General features: G+C 37.4%; 1 pseudogene; it reads right to left on the minus strand.

Annotated features, from left to right (window-relative positions):
• Positions 1 to 193: 193 nt before the first annotated feature.
• Positions 194 to 9,180, minus strand: LOC102840182 (annotated as a pseudogene).
• Between the last annotated feature and the right edge of the window lie 1,206 nt (positions 9,181 to 10,386).

A 10,386-nucleotide genomic window follows, 5' to 3' on the forward strand; every position in this document is an offset into this window, starting at 1 on the left:
CAAATGATAATAAGAAATCCTGTTGCATCTCAAGAGCGCTCATGAGAAGCAGAACCTTGGGTAAACGAGGGTAAGGAGATGATAATCTGAGGAGTCCGTTTCATTTCTGATACAGAATCACCAAGAAAACAAGAATGTACCGCAGCCTGTGGCTCCCCTAACCAGTCTGGCAGCCAGCCGGATTTCTGCTATGCTACGCTGGTCTCCCACACCCCTTCATGGGCAAGGTCCTGCAGAGCTTCAGGGAGAAGTTCTCTATGATGAGGTGATCCGCATGAAGAAGCTCAATGATGTTGACCTGAAATTCCACTTTGAAGTTGGTGGTCTCCAGCGTAGGGCAGGTGAACAGCCTGGGGAAAACCATGTGTATGGGCACGGAGAGGCTCTGGCTGAAGTCCCCATCAGCAGTCTGCATATTCTGAATCTCTGTGGCATCTCGTGCGTAGCCTTCTGCACATCCACAGGTCTCCATGCGGACCAGCTGCAGTTCTATGCTCTTGATGGCTGTGTCTGAGTCTTGATCACCAGCTCTCCTGTCAGTGGCTGTGTTATAACACAGTTAGTTGAGTTGTGGTGGTGGTGGTTATGTGCTGTGGAGTCGGACCAACTCATAGCAACCCTGTACAGGGTTTCCGAGGCTGTAAGTCTTTATAGGAGCAGAAAGCCTCATCTTTCTCTCGCGGAATAGCTGGTCGTTTCAAACTGCTGACCTCAAGGTTCGCAGCCCAATTCGTAACCACTACGCTACCAGAGTTCCTTACTTGAGTTGAGATGCCCTCTAATAAGAAATTTGGGCAACAAAGCTCTCTCTTTGACATTCTGCAATGTTTCGGGCGTGACTGAAATCCATGGGACTTGGAGTCACTTTCCACTTCTGAGGGGCAGAGTGAACGATGAATTCAAAACTCTTAGACAAGTCCTTGGCCAACAGAGACCGCCTCATGTCGCATCGCAGTGTGTTCTGAATGTTGATAAACACACCATGATAAGTCTTATACAGAACTTTGTTACCCTTCACGTGGAGCAGAATTCTAAAGCAATTTCTGTCTTGCCACTGGGGAATTTCCCTGGCTTCACCATTTTGATGGTGCTGCTAATAATTTGGGTTGGCTTAACTGAGTTATAAAAAGCTTTCTACACACCCACACTTTTGACACTGAGCTGGAGGTTTACAGCTGTTGAGTGAGAACCTACAACCTTGTGGTTCAAACCCACCTTGCGATCCAATGCTTTATCCCACAACACCACACCATTAAGCAACACAAAACATAATACATATGATTAACAAAATGTCACTGTTTTAAAATAATCTGTTTACTTTTCTGAGGTCTTTAATTCAAATATTAGAATTAGAACTGACATGGATAGAAACTCAGTTTCAGCTACCTGCTCCTTCTGTCTATGTTCCCTTTTAAAGCTAATTTCCACTCTCTCATTCTGATGTTCACCATGAGAGGATGCACTCCCATATATAAATTTTTATTGGAGCTTATATGGATAATTGAAGTCCTGTGTGGCACTGTGGGTTAACATGCTGGACTGCAAGGTTGGCAGTTCAAGCTCACCAGACACTACCCTTGGAAACCTTATACAGAATCACTATGGGTTGGAATCGACTTGATAGCACTTAACAACAACAATATATGAATAATTGCCTTGTATAATAAGAAATTGTTGGTTGGTGGATGTGAGTTCCATCTAGGAATTAGTTTTAGAATCCTGGTGTGGTGCTGTAGGATAAGTACAGCCACTTCCTGGAAACCTTATCAAGGGATGCTATGAATGGAACCGACTTGACAGCATTTATCAATAACAACATGACCTATAATAGTAAGCATCTTCTCATAGATCTGTATATTTTTTGATGAGGTCTCTGTTTACATATTTAATTATTTAAATAAGTGCTGGTTTGGGTTTGATTTTCATTTCTAACTTTTTTTATTGGTTTATAACATTAGCATTGTGTTTAATATTTATTGGAAATACGTAGTACTTTTGAAATGCATATATATATAATGACTACTACTCACCTGTTGGAGTTCTGGTGTGGTGCCATAAGATAATAATTAAACTGCTAACAAGATCAGTGGTTCAAACCCACCAGCTGCTCCTTGGAAGCCCTACTCAGGGTCCCTATGAGTTGGAACCAACTCAACAGCACTTAAAAGCAAAGAAACAAAAAACCCATCCCTATTAAGAACAGCTGGAAATTCTGTTGCTCATTTCTAGGTGAAGAAACTGTAGTTTAGATAAAAATTTGAACATAAATGTATTTCTTTAAATTTAGGGTGCCGCAGTGAAATGTGAGAGAATACACAGAAGTTAATTTAATGCAGTATTTAAACTGAACAACTAGACAAACTGATTGGGCAGCAACTTATAAACTAAATTAACAGCTAATGGATATATATATAACAAATATTAATCAAATTATCATTGTATCAAGTATAAACAAGTAATACAATGTAAAAGTACTTCCAGTTTACAAAATATTACCACATAGCTCCAATTCCAATATAAGTTGCTATGTCAGTGGATGTCATTTTTAGAATGCACATTTCTCCAAAATTTCCCTTATATTTAACTTAGCAAAGCAGTTCTTACAAAACTGATCCTTCAAAAGGCTCAGCTCCCACTAAGAAGTTAGCTTCCTAAGAGAGCACAGCATTCTCATGCTTTTCCAATAGAATTTCAAGGAGAGGAGGGAAGAGGAGAGGTGCATGTAGTGTGTAAGATGGGATCTAGAAGATATGAGGGCAACATGGTGACAATGTACTCAAAATCTATTACGCCCCTACTTTAATCCCTTGTCTTCTCATCTTGACTAGAAACTGAAAAAATATATTAGCTGATCCTTGCATTCTAGACCATTCTATGGGAGGCCTAAAAGACTCTAGTTACTTACAGAACCCATCAAAAGTCATCATGGACTCCTAATCCTTGGGCAAGATGGCAGAGTAGGCAGGTGTGCTGAATAGACCCTCTGTAACAAGGACATGGGAGACCAACTGAAACAGATGTGTTTAGTGATCCTGGAACCCTGAGCTTCAAAGGATAGGGCAGAGAAGTGAACTGAATGATGACTGGCAGAAGAAGCTGAAGTGGAGCAGCTTAAGAGAAGAAAAAAGTGTGAGTGGTTGGCTGGCCTGTCATGGTGTAGCTATTTTGAGCTTTCGAACTTATCTGTTAACACAGCAGCCTAGAGACAAAGGATGTGCCTGGAAGTTGGCAGCAATGGGAGCATGGTTCTCCCTTGTTCCCTGTCTTTGCCAGTCCTATAACATGTGGCACCCACTTCTGTGCAGCCTCTGCTTTGCCTGGGGATGGGCACCAGGCCAAACTGCACCTGAATCTGGAGGTACATTAATCCATCCTGAACTAAGCTACACAAACAGCCGTAAAATGTTCACACTCCCAGTTTCTATCACATCAAACAGGATGGTGGTGAGTGTGGGAGAACTTAACAAGATACAATCATCATTTGAATATAAATATAAATACAACAACATCGCAATGTCTCAGAGAGAGCAGATGATTTCCGTTTGCATGAAGAAACAAGGTAGAATGCTTCAAATAAGTGACCAAAATCAAAAGCAGAAAATATAATACCAGAAATGGCATCAGAGTCTTACAGGAGATTTTAAAAGAATGATAAAGAAATGAGAAAATGATCAAGAAAACTGCAGATGAAATCAGAGAAAACAGACAAATTTTTAGAAGAATTCAGGAAAACACTACAACAATAAACTGACAAAATAAATTAAAACTGGAAACCATACGAAAACACAATAAGAAAGCCAGAAGATCAATACTAAGATTTCAGAAATATATGAAATATTGAAAAGGCAAATAAATAGAATTGAATTCATGAAAGGTTATATTAGTGTGTTTGAAACAAATCTCTCAATATTTCTCTGCTAGAGGAATAATCAGAAAATAGACTAATAAAAATGAAAGCAAAGAAAGCATAAGATGTATGTGGGACACTATCAAGAGGAGTAAGTTACATGTGATTGGAATTACAGAATAGGAAGAGACAAAAAAATAGAGAAAATTATGGAAAAGTTGTTGGAAAAAAATTTCAGTAACATTGTGAAAGATGAGAAGATATGTATTCAAGAAACCGAATGAAGTCCAAGCAGGATAGAACCTAAAATAAAATCTCTAAGATGTATTAAAATCAAACTTTTCAAAACCAAACACAAAGAAAGAATTCTGAGAGCAGCTAAAGAAAATGAAAAGTTACCTACAAAGGAGAACTAATAAGATTAAGCTCTGATTTCTCAGTAGAAACCATATAGCCAAGAAGACATACATAAAACTCTGGGGGAAAAAAGTATGTCAATCAAGAATCATACACCCAGCAAAATTTTCCATCAAATATGACAGTGAAATTAGGGCATTTCAAGATAAACAGAAGTTAAAAGAAAATAATAAAAAGGGAGTTTATTAGAGAACAGTAGAAAACCTGAGATTAGCATACATGACAATACCACTCAGAACTCAACCAAGATATAGAAGTACTCAAAGAAAAAACAAACTTTTTGTTGTTTTTAAGTGTCAGCCAGTCATCCAGTTGGTTGCAGCTCATAGCGATCCTGTACACTGTTTCTGAGGAGTAGCTGGTGGATTTGAACCACCAATTGTGTGGTTAGTAGTCCAGTGCTTATCCTACAGCACCACATCAAACAAATCTACAAGACTGAAAATAGAGAATCAGAAAAACCCGTAAAGTAAAAAGAGGGAATAATGTAGTTAAAGAACTTCCAAATGAAGAGGAAATTAAATAGATTTTAAGAGAAAATCAAATAAACTTAAGTGTAACCCTAAAACTAGACCAAGTTTTACTCCTAGTTGCAGCCAAACCCCTACCCTTACCACTAACCCTTATCCTAACCATAAACCTAACACTAAATAACATTCTAGGCCTAACCTTGTCATTGTTGTTAAATATTGTCTAGTTGGGTCTGACTCATAGTGACCCTGCATAGGATTTCTGAGGAGCAGCTGGTGGGTTTGAAGCACCAACCTTGCAGTTCAAACCAAGCTTGCAATCCAATGCATTATCCACAGTGCCACACCAGGACTTCTAGGCATAGTTATAACCCTAACTCCATACTTCTACCCCTCCAAACAGAATCAAATTAATTAATTAAATTGAAAAATGATCCATTCCTTAAAGTTCCCTCGCAAGAAAAACAGTTTTGTTCAAATGCTGGGGGAGTATTTTTGCCATTATGTTTCAGATTTATATGAATTCTTTGACTCTGAACTATGAAAGCAAATGTGATTAGTGCTTCTGCTGTCCTTCCCACCCCTCCCCTACACTTCAGGGGGTGGAAAAAGTCATTGTGCTACTACACAGTGATTACCTGTTCTAGAATCAGATAACACAGAAGTACATGAAGATAAAAATGCCCAATTTAGAGATGACTTTATAAACCAGGTCATAAGTCTTTAAAACACAAGGAGGAATCGAGCTCACATTCCCTATGCTGTAGTAAAGAATAAGCACATGGGAGAGTTTATAGCTATTTATTTCTTTCTGAGCGTCACCTTGATTGATGTTAGAATATTCACCCAGGTAAGCAAGTTTTAAAGCAAGAAAAAAAAAAATAATGAGTTTGCTATTGGCTATTTTACTCAACCACAGCAGAAAAAAAAAAGAAAAAATTATTAGTATTGAAAAGTGCTGAGGAGAGAACATATTTACCCATCTATAAAGCTTGTTTCTTCGTTTCCTTTTTTTTAAAACAGCATTATTGATCAGGTTGTACTAACTTTGCCTTTTGGCAACTCATTTAAAGGAACACATTTCAGTTACTCTGATCTAAAGTAATACTTACCACTATAGTTTACCTTTAATACATTGTAGCTGTTTTAAAGGTATTTTATATTGTCATGTTGAGAGATTGCTTTTTTTCTTTCTTTTAATTTTGAACAAGTCAATTCTAAAAAGCTCTTGCTTAAGCTTTCCAGAATAAAAAATAATAATTTTGAGAGAGTCTGTCATAGACCCTGAACATTTCTGTATGGGTTGCACCTCATTGTAAAGAAAACATAAATCGTCATCACTGGAACAGTAAATAATATGATAAATGGAGAAAAGATTGAAGTTACTTGGATCCACCATCAACACTCATGGAAGCAGCAGCCAAGAAATCAAAGAATGTATTATACTAGGCAAATCTACTGCACAAGACCTCTTTAATGTGTTCCTTGGAAGTTAAGATGGCCAGACTTTATCTTTCATACTTTAGACACATTATCAAGTGGGACCAGTCCCTGGAGAAGGACATCATGCTTGGTAAAGTGGAGGGTCAGCTAAAAATAGGGAGGCCCCAAACCACATCCGTTGGTATAATAGTAGAAGCAATGGGCTCAAGCCTAGCAGCAGTTGTGAGGATGATGCGGACTGACTGGTGTTTCATTCTGTTGCACATAGGGTCATTATGGGCCAGAACCAACTTGACAGTACCTAACAACAACAACAAAGTATGTGTCAACTGGGCTAGACCAGGATTCTCAGTTGTTTGACTGTTATGTTATGATCCCCCATGATGTAATCTGATATGATAAACCAATAAGAGGATTAAGAATGGAATACACTGGGCTAATATGCTAGACTGCAAAGTCAGTTTGATTCAGAAGGTCAGCGGTTCAAGATCACCAGCCACTCCTTGGAAACCCTGCACAGGATCGCTATGGATTGGAACCAACTCAACGGCACTTAACAACAACAATGATCCCACCAATATCCTGATCAAATGTGCCAGAGAATCCCAAGGATGCAACATCTTTTATCTTACAAGAAACAAAAAGAGAGAGAAGTGAGCAGAGAAAGAGGGACTTAATATCACCAAGAAAGAAGAGCCTCAAGTAGAGCGCATCTTTGGGACTTAGGGTTCCAACACTGTGAAGCTCCTAGATCCATAGGAAGCTTGATGCCGAGATGTATGGTGATCGCCAAAAAACACTAGGCCTGCAGGTGCTGAGTTGGAGGAGAATACTAAAAGTGTCATGGGCTGCCAGAGTGCTCCTTGGAGGCCAAGATGTCCAAACTTCATCTCTCATACTTTGGACGTATTGTCAGGAGGGAACAGTCGCTGGAGAAGGCTATCATGTTTGGTAAGGTGGAGGATCAGAGAAAAAGAGGAAGACCCTCAATGAGATGGATTGGCCAAGTGGCAGCATCAAGGGACTCAAGTGTGGCAACAGTGGTGAGGTTGGCCCAGGATCGGACATTGTTTCGTTCTGCTGTGCATAAAGTAGCTATGCGTCAGTGCCTCCTCGATGGCACCTGACAACAACAACAGGTGATGAAATGAGACGAGGACCTTTCCCCAGAGCCAACAAGGAGCAAGCCTTCCCCTGGAACTGGCACTTTGAATTTGGACTTCTATTTTCCTAAACGGTGAGAGGATAAATTTCTGTTTTTTAAATATTTGTGATATTTCTGCTATAGCACCATTATAAGTAAGATGTAGTCTGTTTCTTAAATAACATAAGAGGAAAAAAAATAATGAACTCAAGGTGATAAAAGGAAACAAACATTGCAGGTTGTTGGATTGAATCACAAGTGAAATAGACTGTTCATTTCAACTTCACAGGCAATTAAAATAATTAATATGATTGCCTTTTTTTTACTGATTTTTAAATTCCTTAGTTATTCTAGGGGAAATTCAATCCAAATGTCATGATTGCAAATGTTAAAAAAATAATAAAAATAATTAGTAAACAATATTGTACACCATTTTGTTTCTTTTCTTGGAACAAGAAAGATTTGTGGTTCATTTTACTTTTACTTTGTTTATAATCAGCATATATCTTATTTGTTTAAAAATTATATAGATTCTCTGCATGTACTGTCAGGAATGAGACTTTTCCTGTTGGAAAATAAAGGCATATGGTTAGCTAGATCTCCATGAGGAAATCATAATTATTTCTTTGCTTCCAGGTAAGATTGATTTTTTTTATATATTTCCTTAAAAGACAGGGTCAAATGTTTCCAGAAATAGTTATTTCACCTTAGCAACAAGCTCCCTTGCAATCAGAGCTCCATAGGGAAAGAATATAAGCTTTATAGTCAAAGAAATCTGAGTGACTAGAAGGAGAAAATATTCAATAAGAAGTGAAAAGAGTAGTAGGTGGTAAGGATTTAACTCAGAGAAAAGAAAAAGCGAGCAAGAGGAGAAAGAGAGAACATGAAAAGAGATACATATATACGTATTGTCGTGAAAACTAACAGAACTGAATTTCAATATTTATGTTATAGCCCACTTTTCTCCTGAAACACCTTAAATGGACTAGAATATGTATTATTTTTAAATGATTAAAATTCTTAGGATAAAATAAACTATTAAAATTATTACTGACAATTCAAATAGAAACAAGCTTGCATTTTATTCATATCTGAATATGCTTTCCTTTTCAAAATCATTGTATACTGGACATTTATAAAAATATCTATATACATTGTTTTAGAAGCCAATTACATATGGGTGAAGGAGTGAATTGCACAGAATATTCTTGGAAAAGAGTAAGCCAAACTGTCATGTCTCATTAAAGTGATTCTTTTATATGAATTAGACAAGACAATCTGACACATTAGAAATCATCCATAAATCTAGTCATATAGGAATCATTCAGTACTTTTTTTAAAACTGTATGAGTATACTGGAAATGATCTCCTATAGAAATATGACAAAGAAACTGCATTCTATAAGGAAGACGAATTTTACCCACACTGAGTAAATTTTTGTTTTTCCAGTGTAGAGAGAATGAAAATTCCATCGACTTAAAATATCACCAGTATCACCTGCAGTCACTCAACCTTGCAAAGCCCCTTCCTGGATGAGATGCACCTATTCAGTTTTTCAATATAGTGCATTGAATTAGGATTACGAGTTCTACAGAAATTCCCATACCACATACAAAAGCATATTTCCTTATCCTTGAAGCAATCATTCAGTAACACGTAGTGATTTTATTTGTATGAACTTGAGAACCTAATTTCTAAACCTGGTGAAATGCTGGTTTTCTGTCCAGTATGCTTAGTATGAAATAACAGGCTGTCCTCACCTTTCTATAACCCTGATCCCATTTCAGTTGTGTATAATGTATCCGGGATATGGTAAAGACTATGTGCCTGACTGAGCACACGTGTTGCTTGGAGGCCATCTCTAATCGGTGCCTTTATAAAAAGATTAGGAACGTAGTAGAAAATAATTTAGACTTGCTTCCCGATGACAACGTGGGGCAACAATGTAATCATTAAAAGGCTTGCTGTCTCTTACCCTACTGTATCACATAAAATCAATTTGAGGAGCTGACAAGTGCTTCGCAGTGCCAATCAACAACCTGAGAAAGAGGTGTTGCTGTTGACAACTAGAAACTTCAGGGTCCTGAGTCACAGAAGCTGTCTCTTCAAGGGATTCAGCTGTCATCTTCATCATATCAGTGAAACATATTAATCTGCTCTATATTGTTTAACAAAGCTGTGGCTAATTGTCTTCTTATATCCACAAGGTTTTTATAGACCCATTTATGAGATGGCATTGTTTAATGGGAAAATTAGAAAGTGACTACTTTCTAACCAAGGGAGAAGGGGTATATTCTTTCAGCCTGTGACATTTTTCAGACAATGTTTTCCAGTAAACAACCTGCACAACTACACTTGCCAGTCCTAGAGACTCACTTAGACTATTTTTATTAATTTCTTTAAACAAGAGGAGGCATTTCTAGAAAATATAATACCACAGGCTCACAAAAGAGAAAATATATGAACATCCAAATGTGGGATGTACATAATCTTTAAATAAAGTACAAATTTTTAATTAAATAATTTTAGCTTTGTGAAAAATTCATTATATTATCCTTATATTGCATTCTCATGACCTCACAGACTGATGAAAGAATGTGTCATAAACTAGCATCCATCCACAGATGAGAATTTGTAAAACACTGTTTTTGTACAAAGCAACAACAAAAAAGTCTTTTAATATTTGGTGAAAATTAAAGTTTATAATTTCTGTAGCATGTAGTTATGTCCCTGAAAGAGTGATTTAACTGCTACTGATAAAATCAGTGACAGATTTTGACACAAGCTGTGAAAGACGCATCTGTGTGACTAATGGCCTGGCGCACACATTCACTTGGTGGCTTAGTGCCAATATTTTATCTGGATGATTGGCTTCAGTTCAGATGTTTTTACTTTAATAATTTCTGAATGGTACTCTAAAAACAAAGTTATTCGTATGGATTCTTTTTCTTTATCATCCCTAGAATCCTCACCTCCTTACCCATGCCTTTACCAAATGCCTCTTTTCTAAATTTCCCAGAAAGACTCTTCCTGTAGTGAAGGACTGAAACAAAAACTAGGTCACT

The sequence above is a fragment of the Chrysochloris asiatica genome, unplaced genomic scaffold, assembly GCF_000296735.1.
Source record: "Chrysochloris asiatica unplaced genomic scaffold, ChrAsi1.0 scaffold00327, whole genome shotgun sequence".
Taxonomy (NCBI): Eukaryota; Metazoa; Chordata; class Mammalia; order Afrosoricida; family Chrysochloridae; genus Chrysochloris; species Chrysochloris asiatica.